Source organism: Phoenix dactylifera, chromosome 14 (genome assembly GCF_009389715.1).
Source record: "Phoenix dactylifera cultivar Barhee BC4 chromosome 14, palm_55x_up_171113_PBpolish2nd_filt_p, whole genome shotgun sequence".
Classification (NCBI taxonomy): Eukaryota; Viridiplantae; Streptophyta; class Magnoliopsida; order Arecales; family Arecaceae; genus Phoenix; species Phoenix dactylifera.
The window spans coordinates 22,761,304-22,771,223 of record NC_052405.1 but is presented as its reverse complement, the minus strand read 5'-3'; the positions used below and the strand labels follow the sequence as shown (position 1 = coordinate 22,771,223).

The window sequence follows — 9,920 nt, the reverse complement described above, 5'->3', positions numbered from 1 at the left end:
CCTTGATTGCAATTCGAAGTGATCATGGAACTGAATTTGAAAATAAACACTTTGAAGAATTTTGTAATGAAAATGGTATCTTCCATCAATTTTCAGCACCTAGAATGCCTCAACAAAATGGGGTTATTGAAAGAAAAAATAGGACCTTGGCAGAAATGGCACGCACGATGTTGTGTGAGTCAAATCTTCCAAAGTACTTTTGGGCTGAAGCTGTAAGTACTGCTTGCCATATTTTAAATCATGTTTTAATAAGACCTATAACTAAGAAAACTCCTTATGAACTTTGGAAGAATAGGAAGCCAACTGCTAAATATCTTAGAGTATTTAGATGTAGATGCTTCATTTTGAACAATGGCAAGGAGAATCTAAGTAAATTTGATGCCAAGTCAGATGAATGTATCTTTTTAGGATACTCTACATCTAGCAGGGCATACAGAGTATTCAACAAAAGAACAATTGTAGTTGAAGAGTCAATTCATATCATTTTTGATGAGTCTGATAGCGAGTCTCCTAGGAGAGAAAATACTTCTGATGATGATGCAGGAATTCTTGAGTTGGAAAAATTGAATCTAAATGACGTACCAAATCAAGATAAAGAGGACGATCATGTACCACCACACTCTCAAGACTTGCAAAAGGGATGGAGGTATGCACGTGGGCATCCTAAAGACTTAATCATAGGTGATCTATCTCAAGAGATAAGAACTCGATCCTCTCTTAGAAATATAAATGACTATCTTGCTTTTGTTTCACAAATAGAACCTAATAATTATGAAGAAGCTGAAAAAGACGTAAATTGGATAAATGCTATGCAAAAAGAATTAAATCAATTCAAAAGAAGCAATGTATGAACATTAACTGAGAGACCAAAGCATAATTCTGTTATTAGAACAAAATGGGTCTTTAAAAATAAATTAGATGAAAATGAGGTAGTTATAATAAATAAAGCTAGACTTGTAGCTAAGGGATACAATCAAGAAGAAGGGATAGATTTTGAGGAAACATTTGCTCCCATAGCCAGATTAGAAGCTATCAGATTACTTCTAGCTTTTGCATGCTTCATGGATTTCAAATTGTATCAAAGGATATAAAAAGTACCTTCTTAAATGGTTAGATAGAGGAAAAAGTATATGTAGAGCAACCTCCTAGTTTTAAGAATCATGAATTACCAAATCATGTGTTTAGATTACATAAGGCATTATATGGATTGAAACAAGTACCTAGGGCTTGGTATGATCGATTAAGCAAATTTCTGCTAAATAATGATTTCAGTAGAGGAAATGTAGATAAAACACTCTTTCTCAAAAGAAAAGACAAAGATTTGCTAGTAGTACAAATATATGTAGATGACATAATCTTTGGTGCCACTAATGATAATCTTTACAAAGAGTTTGCTAAATTAATGCAAGGAGAATTCGAGATGAGGATGATGGAATAACTAAATTTCTTTCTTGGATTACAAATCAAACAAACTAGGAAAGACATCTTTATTCATCAAACTAAGTACACAAAGGAAATACTAAAGAAGTTTGAAAATGAAAATCACAAGGGAATAGGCACTCCTATGAACCCCACTAGTAAACTAGACAAAGATGAAAAAGAAAAAAGTATAGATATGAAGCTCTATAGAGGATTAATTGGATCTTTACTTTACCTAAAGGCCAGTAGGCCAGACATAGTATTTAGTGTAGGAATATGTGCTAGGTACCAATCAAATCCTAAGGAATCACATCTAAGTGCTGTCAAAAGAATCCTTAGATATTTGAGAGGAAGCACAAACATAGAATTATGGTACTCTAGAAACTCTTGTACTGATTTGCTTGCATATTCTGATGCTGATTTTGCTGGATGCAAATTAGATAGAAAAAGCACCAGTGGAACATGTCAATTTTTAGGAAATAACTTAGTATCATGGTTTAGCAAAAAGCAGAATTCAGTAGCATTATCAACAGCTAAGGCAGAGTATATAGCTGCCGGTAGTTGCTGTGCTCAAGTACTATGGCTCAAGCAATAACTAGAGGACTATGGAATTGAATTAGACAACATTCCTATGAAGTGTGATAACACTAGTGCCATTAACCTTACCAAAAATCCGGTTCAGCACTCTAAAGCCAAGCACATTGAAATAAGGTATCATTTCATTAGAGATCATGTGCAAAATGGAAACATATGTATTGAGCATGTATGTACTGAGAAATAATTAGCTGACATATTCATAAAACCTTTAAGTGAAGATAGATTTTGCATGCTTAGGAGGAAATTAGGCATATGTGATCTTTTTGATTGAAGAGATATAAAAGGAATAAGTTGTCTCATGATATTCTCCTTCCATTTCGAAAAACCCATGAAACATTAGTCAAACTAGCCATTTATAGACTCCTTACTCATGTATCATTGTTCAATAAAGAATTTGTAAGGATTGGAGGAAAAGAAGAATTTTAAAAAAAAATTCTGAACTAGGGCCGATCCAAGCCAGAATGGGGTCGACCCCACATTGGGTCGACCCCACGTTGAGTCGACCCGACGACGGGATCCCACTTTTAAAAAGGGGACCCGTGAGCTATTCTAGGCACTGTTTCATCTTGTCCTCTTCCCAAAACCCTATTTTCTACTCCCCAATCTCTTCCAATCATCTCCAAAAAGTAGAAGATTGCTTCCCCAAGCCGTTGGATCAAGACCTAAGGAAGCATTTGGTGAAAATGGGACCCAAGCGAGTCGTTGCTAAGAGATCCGGGAGAGTTTCACGGCCTACCCTCGTAGATAGATATGCTAGAGATTCTTCTACAGTACCCCCACAAGGTGAGACATGTGTAGAGCCTCCTCCTCCTCCCTCCCCTTCAGTTCAACTTGCAAAATATGCGGGGAGACCGGTTACCACAGGGAGAAGAATCCACTCCGAATTTTTGGATCAAGAAGGGTTCCATTTGGGGGATTGGATCCGAAGGCAAGGATGGGAGTATCTTTGTTCCTTAGATTTGGTGACCTACCCGGGCTTGGTTCGTGAGTTCTACGCCTTCCTAAAAGTTGGACCGGGAGGGCTTGTGTCTGAAGTCCGAGGAGTAAGGGTTAGGGTCTCGGAAGAAAGTTTGAGTGAGTTGCTTCATCTCCCCTGTGAAGGTGCAACTCCAGAAAGACCGAAAAGCAAGTTAAGAGCTCTACAATTGATCTTTGAAAGAGATGATTTTGATTACTCCGAAACTGTGATAGCTAGCTCTCTATTAGCTGAGATGAGGTTGTTGCACAACTTCATAGGTCGGATTTTGTTTCCGAAGAGTGGAAGATTTGATCACATATCTGAGCGAGATTTGGTCATTATGGAGCACATTATTCAGAGCATTTTTCTGAACCTCCCAGCTATGATGATCAGGCAGATAAGAGAGGCTATATGCAAATCGAGAGTTTTCCTACCCTATGTTATGATACTCATCCTGGTTTTCCGACAGCATGACATATCTGTGGAGGGAGAGATCTCCAGGCATCTGCTATTCACTGACACTTACACTGCACGGTTCCTAGTTCGCATGGGTTATGAGAAGGTGAACGGGCAATGGGTGTGGGATCCCCTCCCGCAGTAGGTTAGTCGGGTACAGTACTGAGCAGAGTTTCTATTAGCAGCTTATGCCGCGGTTCACAAGTTACTATTAAAAACCTGTCAATTACTATATCCAACCAACCAATAAAATCAATACATCCTAAACCTGTCAGTTTAATTTATTTAATTCACTTTAATCATAACTAAAAGCAACCCAAGCTTTCATTGATAACTTAAAGTCTACTATACATAGCTCAAAATATAACAAACTTTACATCTGTCTCAAGTTAGTTTACATTCACACCCCAACTATATGCATAATACAAAGGTTTTTTCCTTTCACTCAGAGGGGCATGGCCAACCTTCTATGACAAACTTCTAGGATGATGCTGATGCGGTACTTTTATAATGTTATGACTCTGCCGATCTGCAAGAATTTACAGAAAAAGAGAGGGATGAGACCTAAGTCCCAGTGAGTGGACAATCTGTTAATCATGAGGAGATATGAGGTTTCAGCTGTGATACTTACATACATCAAATGTAACGTGTTTATGCCACATATGAAACATTTGCATTTGATCTTAAAGCACTTAGTTTCAACCACATAAGAAATCTGCTATTTGCCAATAGTACTACAACTAGCAGGAAATAAAGCTGTTGCTTTAAAATAAAGCATTAATAAAATCGCCTTGCTCAAGTCCTTTTTTTTTTTTTTTCTGGACCGTAGAGTCCACTTTCCTTCCTTGAAGAATTTGATACATAGAACATTCACATAGGTTCTGAAATCATTATGCTTAAAAATAATACGTTTGTTGCTCAGTCATATGTATACATAGCTTAAATATTGAAAATCATGGCTCCCGCGAGCCCTACTGCCGGCCACTCGCATGAGGCACCATTCTCATGAGTAGCTCGACAGTCCTATGCATGGTGCTACTACTACGCCCTCCCGGCGTCCCAATTCTGCCCCACTGGCACATATCATACTACGCCCTCCCGGCGTCCCATTTCTGCCCTACTGGGCACATATCATAGCTACGCCCTCCCGGCGTCCCATCTCTGCCCTATTGGGCACATATCATAAACTCTGACGTGATGTATCCAAGGTAAAAGTGCAAATATTAGTTACTGTAACAAGGTTGGAGTCGACTCTAGAGTATAGGGGTCAACTCCAGAATAGCTTGGTGTCAAACTAAAATGACTCTCTTGGCCGTGATAAGGGGTTTTAAGTGGTTCAGTCACTTTGGGTTAATCCATTCCCAAACAAGTTCATAAACTTATGAATCAACAAACATGAATTTAAAGTATTTTCAAGCATAGCATATATTTTCCAAATCAGATCATTTATCCACTGATAGAAAGCAATTTAATCATGAGAATTAATACTTCTTATTTTCATTCTTTAGCATATTCATTCTGAATTTGGAGACATCATTCATTTCTCTGGAATTACAAAATAAACTACCATGGTTAAGAAGAAAACCACTCACCTTGTGATGGCTAACGCACCACCCTAGTGCTTGATACTCCCAGCACACTTCTGGGACTCTCTTCTCCTCCTAAATAATTAAAAGAGTCAATCAAAATTATAACCTATATGATGCAACATGATTATGCATGTTCCAAAAAGAAATCCAACACCCTCATCTTAACTTTCTGATTTTTTTACCTTGCTTGTCTTATTTTAGGATAAATAAAACCTCTCAATTCTCAAAGGTTTCCAAGCTTTTATCTCCCTCTTTGATACCCTGGGTTAGGACTAGAAAACCTTCTATATCATCTATAAATTTTCAGCTGCCAAACAACTACTTAACACCAAAAATAAATCAGAATTCAATTCCCCTGTTTTCAGCTTGTTTGTTCTGTTTTCGAGCCAATTAAACCTCTTAACTCCCGGAGGTTCTTAACAATCAATTCCACCTATTAGGCTCTGTGTTAGGACTAGGAAATCCCTAACACAACCTACAAACTTTCAGCTTTAAATAACAATTTAATCACCTAAAACACAAAGAAATCCCATCGCTTCTTTCTGCAGAATTTCAGACTGCTTTCAACAACTTCGGAAGCATAGTTCAATTCCTTTTTCATACCTAAAAATTCATCTAGAATAACTAAAATCTTCTTTTATCACCCTCCTACGTGGGACTACAATTAGAATCACTAAAAGTTTGGAAAATTCACCTGAAATTTGCTAGGAAGCCTGGGTGCACCAAAAATTTCTGTATTTCTGTTCTGCAGCCCAACAGCAAGTTGCTCTTCCTCTTTACTTTAAACCTTCTTCCACAAATTATTTGGATTCCCTGAGTAGCTCTCTCTCTTCCCTAGCTTCCTCTCTCCCTCTCTGGAGCTTTTCCTGGCCTGATTTGGGCTGGCACCTACAACCAACCACTGAACTCCTAACGGTTGAACAGCAGCAGCACAAGTTGCTGCCTGCTGAAACATGCTAGACACCCCCCCCTTTTGACACGTTAGCTTCCCAGACACCTAACGTGTCAAAAGAGTGGTTCCCAGGGGTTTTAAAAACTAGGTTTTAGGCCACGTCATGCTTCCTACTTTTTATAGAAATTTTGGACAAATCTAGGTCTGCAGTTTTCTGTAATGACAGGCTTCCGAGGGACTCACCTAACTTGCTTTGTTCCAGGCTGTAGGCTAATCCATTTGAGCTGAAATTTCAACAGTAAATCCCCTACTCAATGTATATTATGTGTTTAAAATTTTACTTAGATTCATGGACTATATCCAGAGTTATTGCACTCTCAATCTGTGGAACCGTAAAATTTTCTGTAACAGCTGAAATCCCGACATTTTTGAAATGATTTTGAATCAAACTTCCTGGAAAGTTTCCATCCAATTTACATCATAAAATTTTGATATTCCCTCACCTTTCATGTGCATTCAGATGCTCATAATAAACTAGGTTAAAATCATGAAGATGCTTCATAACTGGTAAAAATTACTTAAGCTACCCTAACTCTGGTTCAGGGTGTTACAATGGGTGCGTGCAGGAGCAGGGATACATGCACAGGAGGGTGATGCACCAGAGGTTGGAGACCCCATCCCTGAGGCTGAGGTACCTGAGGATCATCCTACGGCACCTTCAGAGGCTGGCCCATCGTCATCCGTACCCATGGGGTGCACAGAGGAGTTTTGGAGTAGGATGACTAAGCTTGTGTCAGCTTAGGTGAGGACTCTCTCTGATGGATTGACGAGCAGGATGGACATTATGACTGCGGAGATTAGAGACCTCAGAGAGCAGGTGGGAGCATTACAAAGAGAGAGAGGCTCATGGTCCATCTGTGCCCCGAGCAGCTGAGTCGAAGGTTTCGGCACAGAGTCATCCAGCTCAGCGAGGTCCACGCCAGACTCAGTTCCATCAGGCTCAACCTCCCCTCACCACTTATACTAGGAGGATGAGGACTAGATCACAGCCCTTAGATACCCTCTAGGCTGATGTTAGCATTATGATTAGTGACTAGGATTTATCTAGCTCTCATATGTATTTTGCCTTTTTGATGTACTTTGCACTTTGATTGAAGAACATTGTATTTTTGGCATTAATGTACTACAATGTTCCATTTTGATCAAGAAAACTTGACCGTTTATTATTTACTACATCTACTTATCTATTGCCATACACCTGTTTGATGATAACAAAAAGGAAGAGAAGTAAGGAAAGAAAGAAGTCGCAATAAGTTGACAAATAAGTTTGAAAATTATAATAGAAGATAATATTCACTTAAGGGAGAGCAATATGTAACAATGAAAATTTTAAAGTCTAAACTTTTAATCAAAATTTCCAAATTTGGCACATACCTCTCATACCTCGATACATAACCTGAAACTCTTGCTTTATCTCAAATTTTTGAAATTTCATCTTTAACCAAATATAAAAGAAAGGGGAAGAAAATCAAAAGTTCAAATTGGCAATATTTGGATGAAAAAGGGGGAGACTTCACTCTCAAATTTGAAAAGCTGAAATTCAGCAACTTGAGCTCTTCTAAAACAAATTTTCTAATTTTAAGATAAGTATCAATCTGCTCATACTCAATATTTTGTAATCATCAAAAAGGGGGAGATTGAGGATGATAGTGTTATTTTGATGATTAACACAACTATTGAGGAAATATCTAATTAAATACTACAAGTTAACATGATACATCATTACTGAGTTCGACACTCTTGATACATTAGAAGAATGAGATCAAAATGTCCTTCAATGATTAATAATGAGATAAAATTTGCGATAGAAAATGGATAGTGAATTCTAAATACTAATTCAGCAAAGTTTCAAGTGAAACGTACTCTTAAGGGCACAATAGTAATTTTCATTGTTAAGAGTATGTAGCACTACCATGGCATACATTCAAAATTGCTTGAAGTATATTTCATTGATTGTATGAATGAGTCTAACCTTAAGATGCAGCAAAGTGTGGAATGAGTCGACTCCAAAAAAGATGGAGTCGACCCTGGCACATCATGGAACCATCAGGCACACCTCTGCGAAAATGGCACGGATGAATAGTAGTAGAGTCGACCCCAAGTATGCTTGAGTCGACCCCAGCTTCAAGCCTCAAGAAAATAAGCCTCTGAAATTTACTGAGAGGGTCGACCCCAACTTTCCTTGAGCCGACCCCAGATGGAGCCGGCCCCAGGAATGCTTGAGTCGACCCCAATGGAGTCGACCCCAACTGAACATGAGTCGACCCCAAGGCTATGTCGTTTGAAACTGTCTCTGAAATCCCGGAGAGGGTCGACCCTAATGGAACTTGAGTCGATCCCACTGTAGCTTAAGTCGACCCCAAAAAGAGTTGAGTCGATCCCAGTGAAAAACAGCTGAAATACAAGGTTCTGTGATCCCTGAGAGGGTCGACCCCACTGTAGCAGGAGTCGACCCCAGTGAAAGTTGGGTCGACCCCACTGAAAGTTGAGTCGACCCCAAGTTTGATGAACAGTGGTTTGAATCGATCCCAGAAAAGTTTGGGTCGACCCCAGCACGGGCAGAAGCATAACGGCTAGTTCTGCAGAAGTACTTTTTGACCTCCCAACAGCTAGTAACGGATAGTTTTTCAAATCTAACCAATGGGGAGTAACCTAAACTTGTGGGAAAGTATTTATAATGACATTATTTATCAGAACAAAGTATCCTTTTGCAAAATATCAAAGCTTACCCAAGAAAGACAAAAGCCTTAATTTTCTTCATCGAGGTGCTTCATTCAAGAGTCAAAAGGAAGTGTTTGAGCAGATCAAAAAGAGGCATTAAGAGCTCCACCAACCCTTGAAGAGTGAAGCATTCCTTGACAAAGAAGAGAAGAGCCATATCAAAGCGATAACTATATTTTAACTCTTCTTTGTAGTTTATATTTGTTATATCTGCTCATATAAGAGTTTAAACGTTCTTCTTTTTCTTTTTAACAATCTTGTAAGGTTTGTTGGTGAGCCCGTAAAACCAACGGTGTAGGTTAGTTGGTGAGCCCGTAAAACCAATATAGGTTCTTGATGATCCCGAAAAACCAAGTGTAAAGATTTTTGGATTGTGAGCCCGGAAAATAATCCAACTGTAATTCGTGGGATTATAGTGAATTTCCAAGGGGTCACTTGGGGAGTGGACGTAGGTGCATAGAAGAGCATCGAACCACTATACTTCTTGTTGTGACCTGTGGGGGAGCACTTTACTTTAAGGGACTAATAATACCGGATCCAGGTAGAATGGGAATATACACCTCTGGATGACCGAAGAACCGAAAGAGATGCTGGTATAATATGGGGTCTGTGTATTGTTCTAAGTTCACTATTTGTAGTTAATCTATATTAACCAAATCACTCACTCATCAATTAGCAAAATTAAAGAATCGAAAATCAAGAAAAACCAATTCACCCCCCCTCTTGGCTTGTCACCTTGGGCAACAATAGCAATGAATTTCTCTTCTATATGTTTGTACCATCTAGCTATATTAGCATACTACATCATAATTTGTAACCTGAAAACCTAAAACGTCAACTACTCCTAGGTCTATTACGATTAATATCAATAACAATTAAGAATTGTTATTTATACTTCTCAGCTGATTTTACAGTGCTACCCCTGCCATGTTAGTCTATACTCTTTTTTCATCATTATCCTAACAGCACTATTCTATAAGTAATTACTATTATTAAGTCAAAATGACTAAAATACCCTACATGTATGATAATATCTACCTTGATTCTAATCGTGTTGAAGGATCTTGATAGGATATCAAGCTAAAGTGACAATAGTTTGTGTATACATTCTTTGACAAGAACAGATAGCAATCGCCTTCTTCCCCCACGATGCCATGTGATCCCCTGAAATAGTAATATTTGACGGTAAAAAAAAAAAAAATCTCGCTCCTTCCAAATCTCTCCTCTT

General features: G+C 38.5%; 1 long non-coding RNA gene across 1 annotated transcript; it reads right to left on the bottom strand.

Moving 5' to 3' along the window:
* Positions 1 to 3,732: 3,732 nt before the first annotated feature.
* On the bottom strand, positions 3,733 to 5,999 carry LOC120113103. The gene is made up of 3 exons (XR_005514956.1): positions 5,714 to 5,999; positions 5,023 to 5,091; positions 3,733 to 3,959 (listed from the first exon to the last, which is right to left on the bottom strand). It is a non-coding gene; the product is annotated as an uncharacterized LOC120113103 (long non-coding RNA).
* Between the last annotated feature and the right edge of the window lie 3,921 nt (positions 6,000 to 9,920).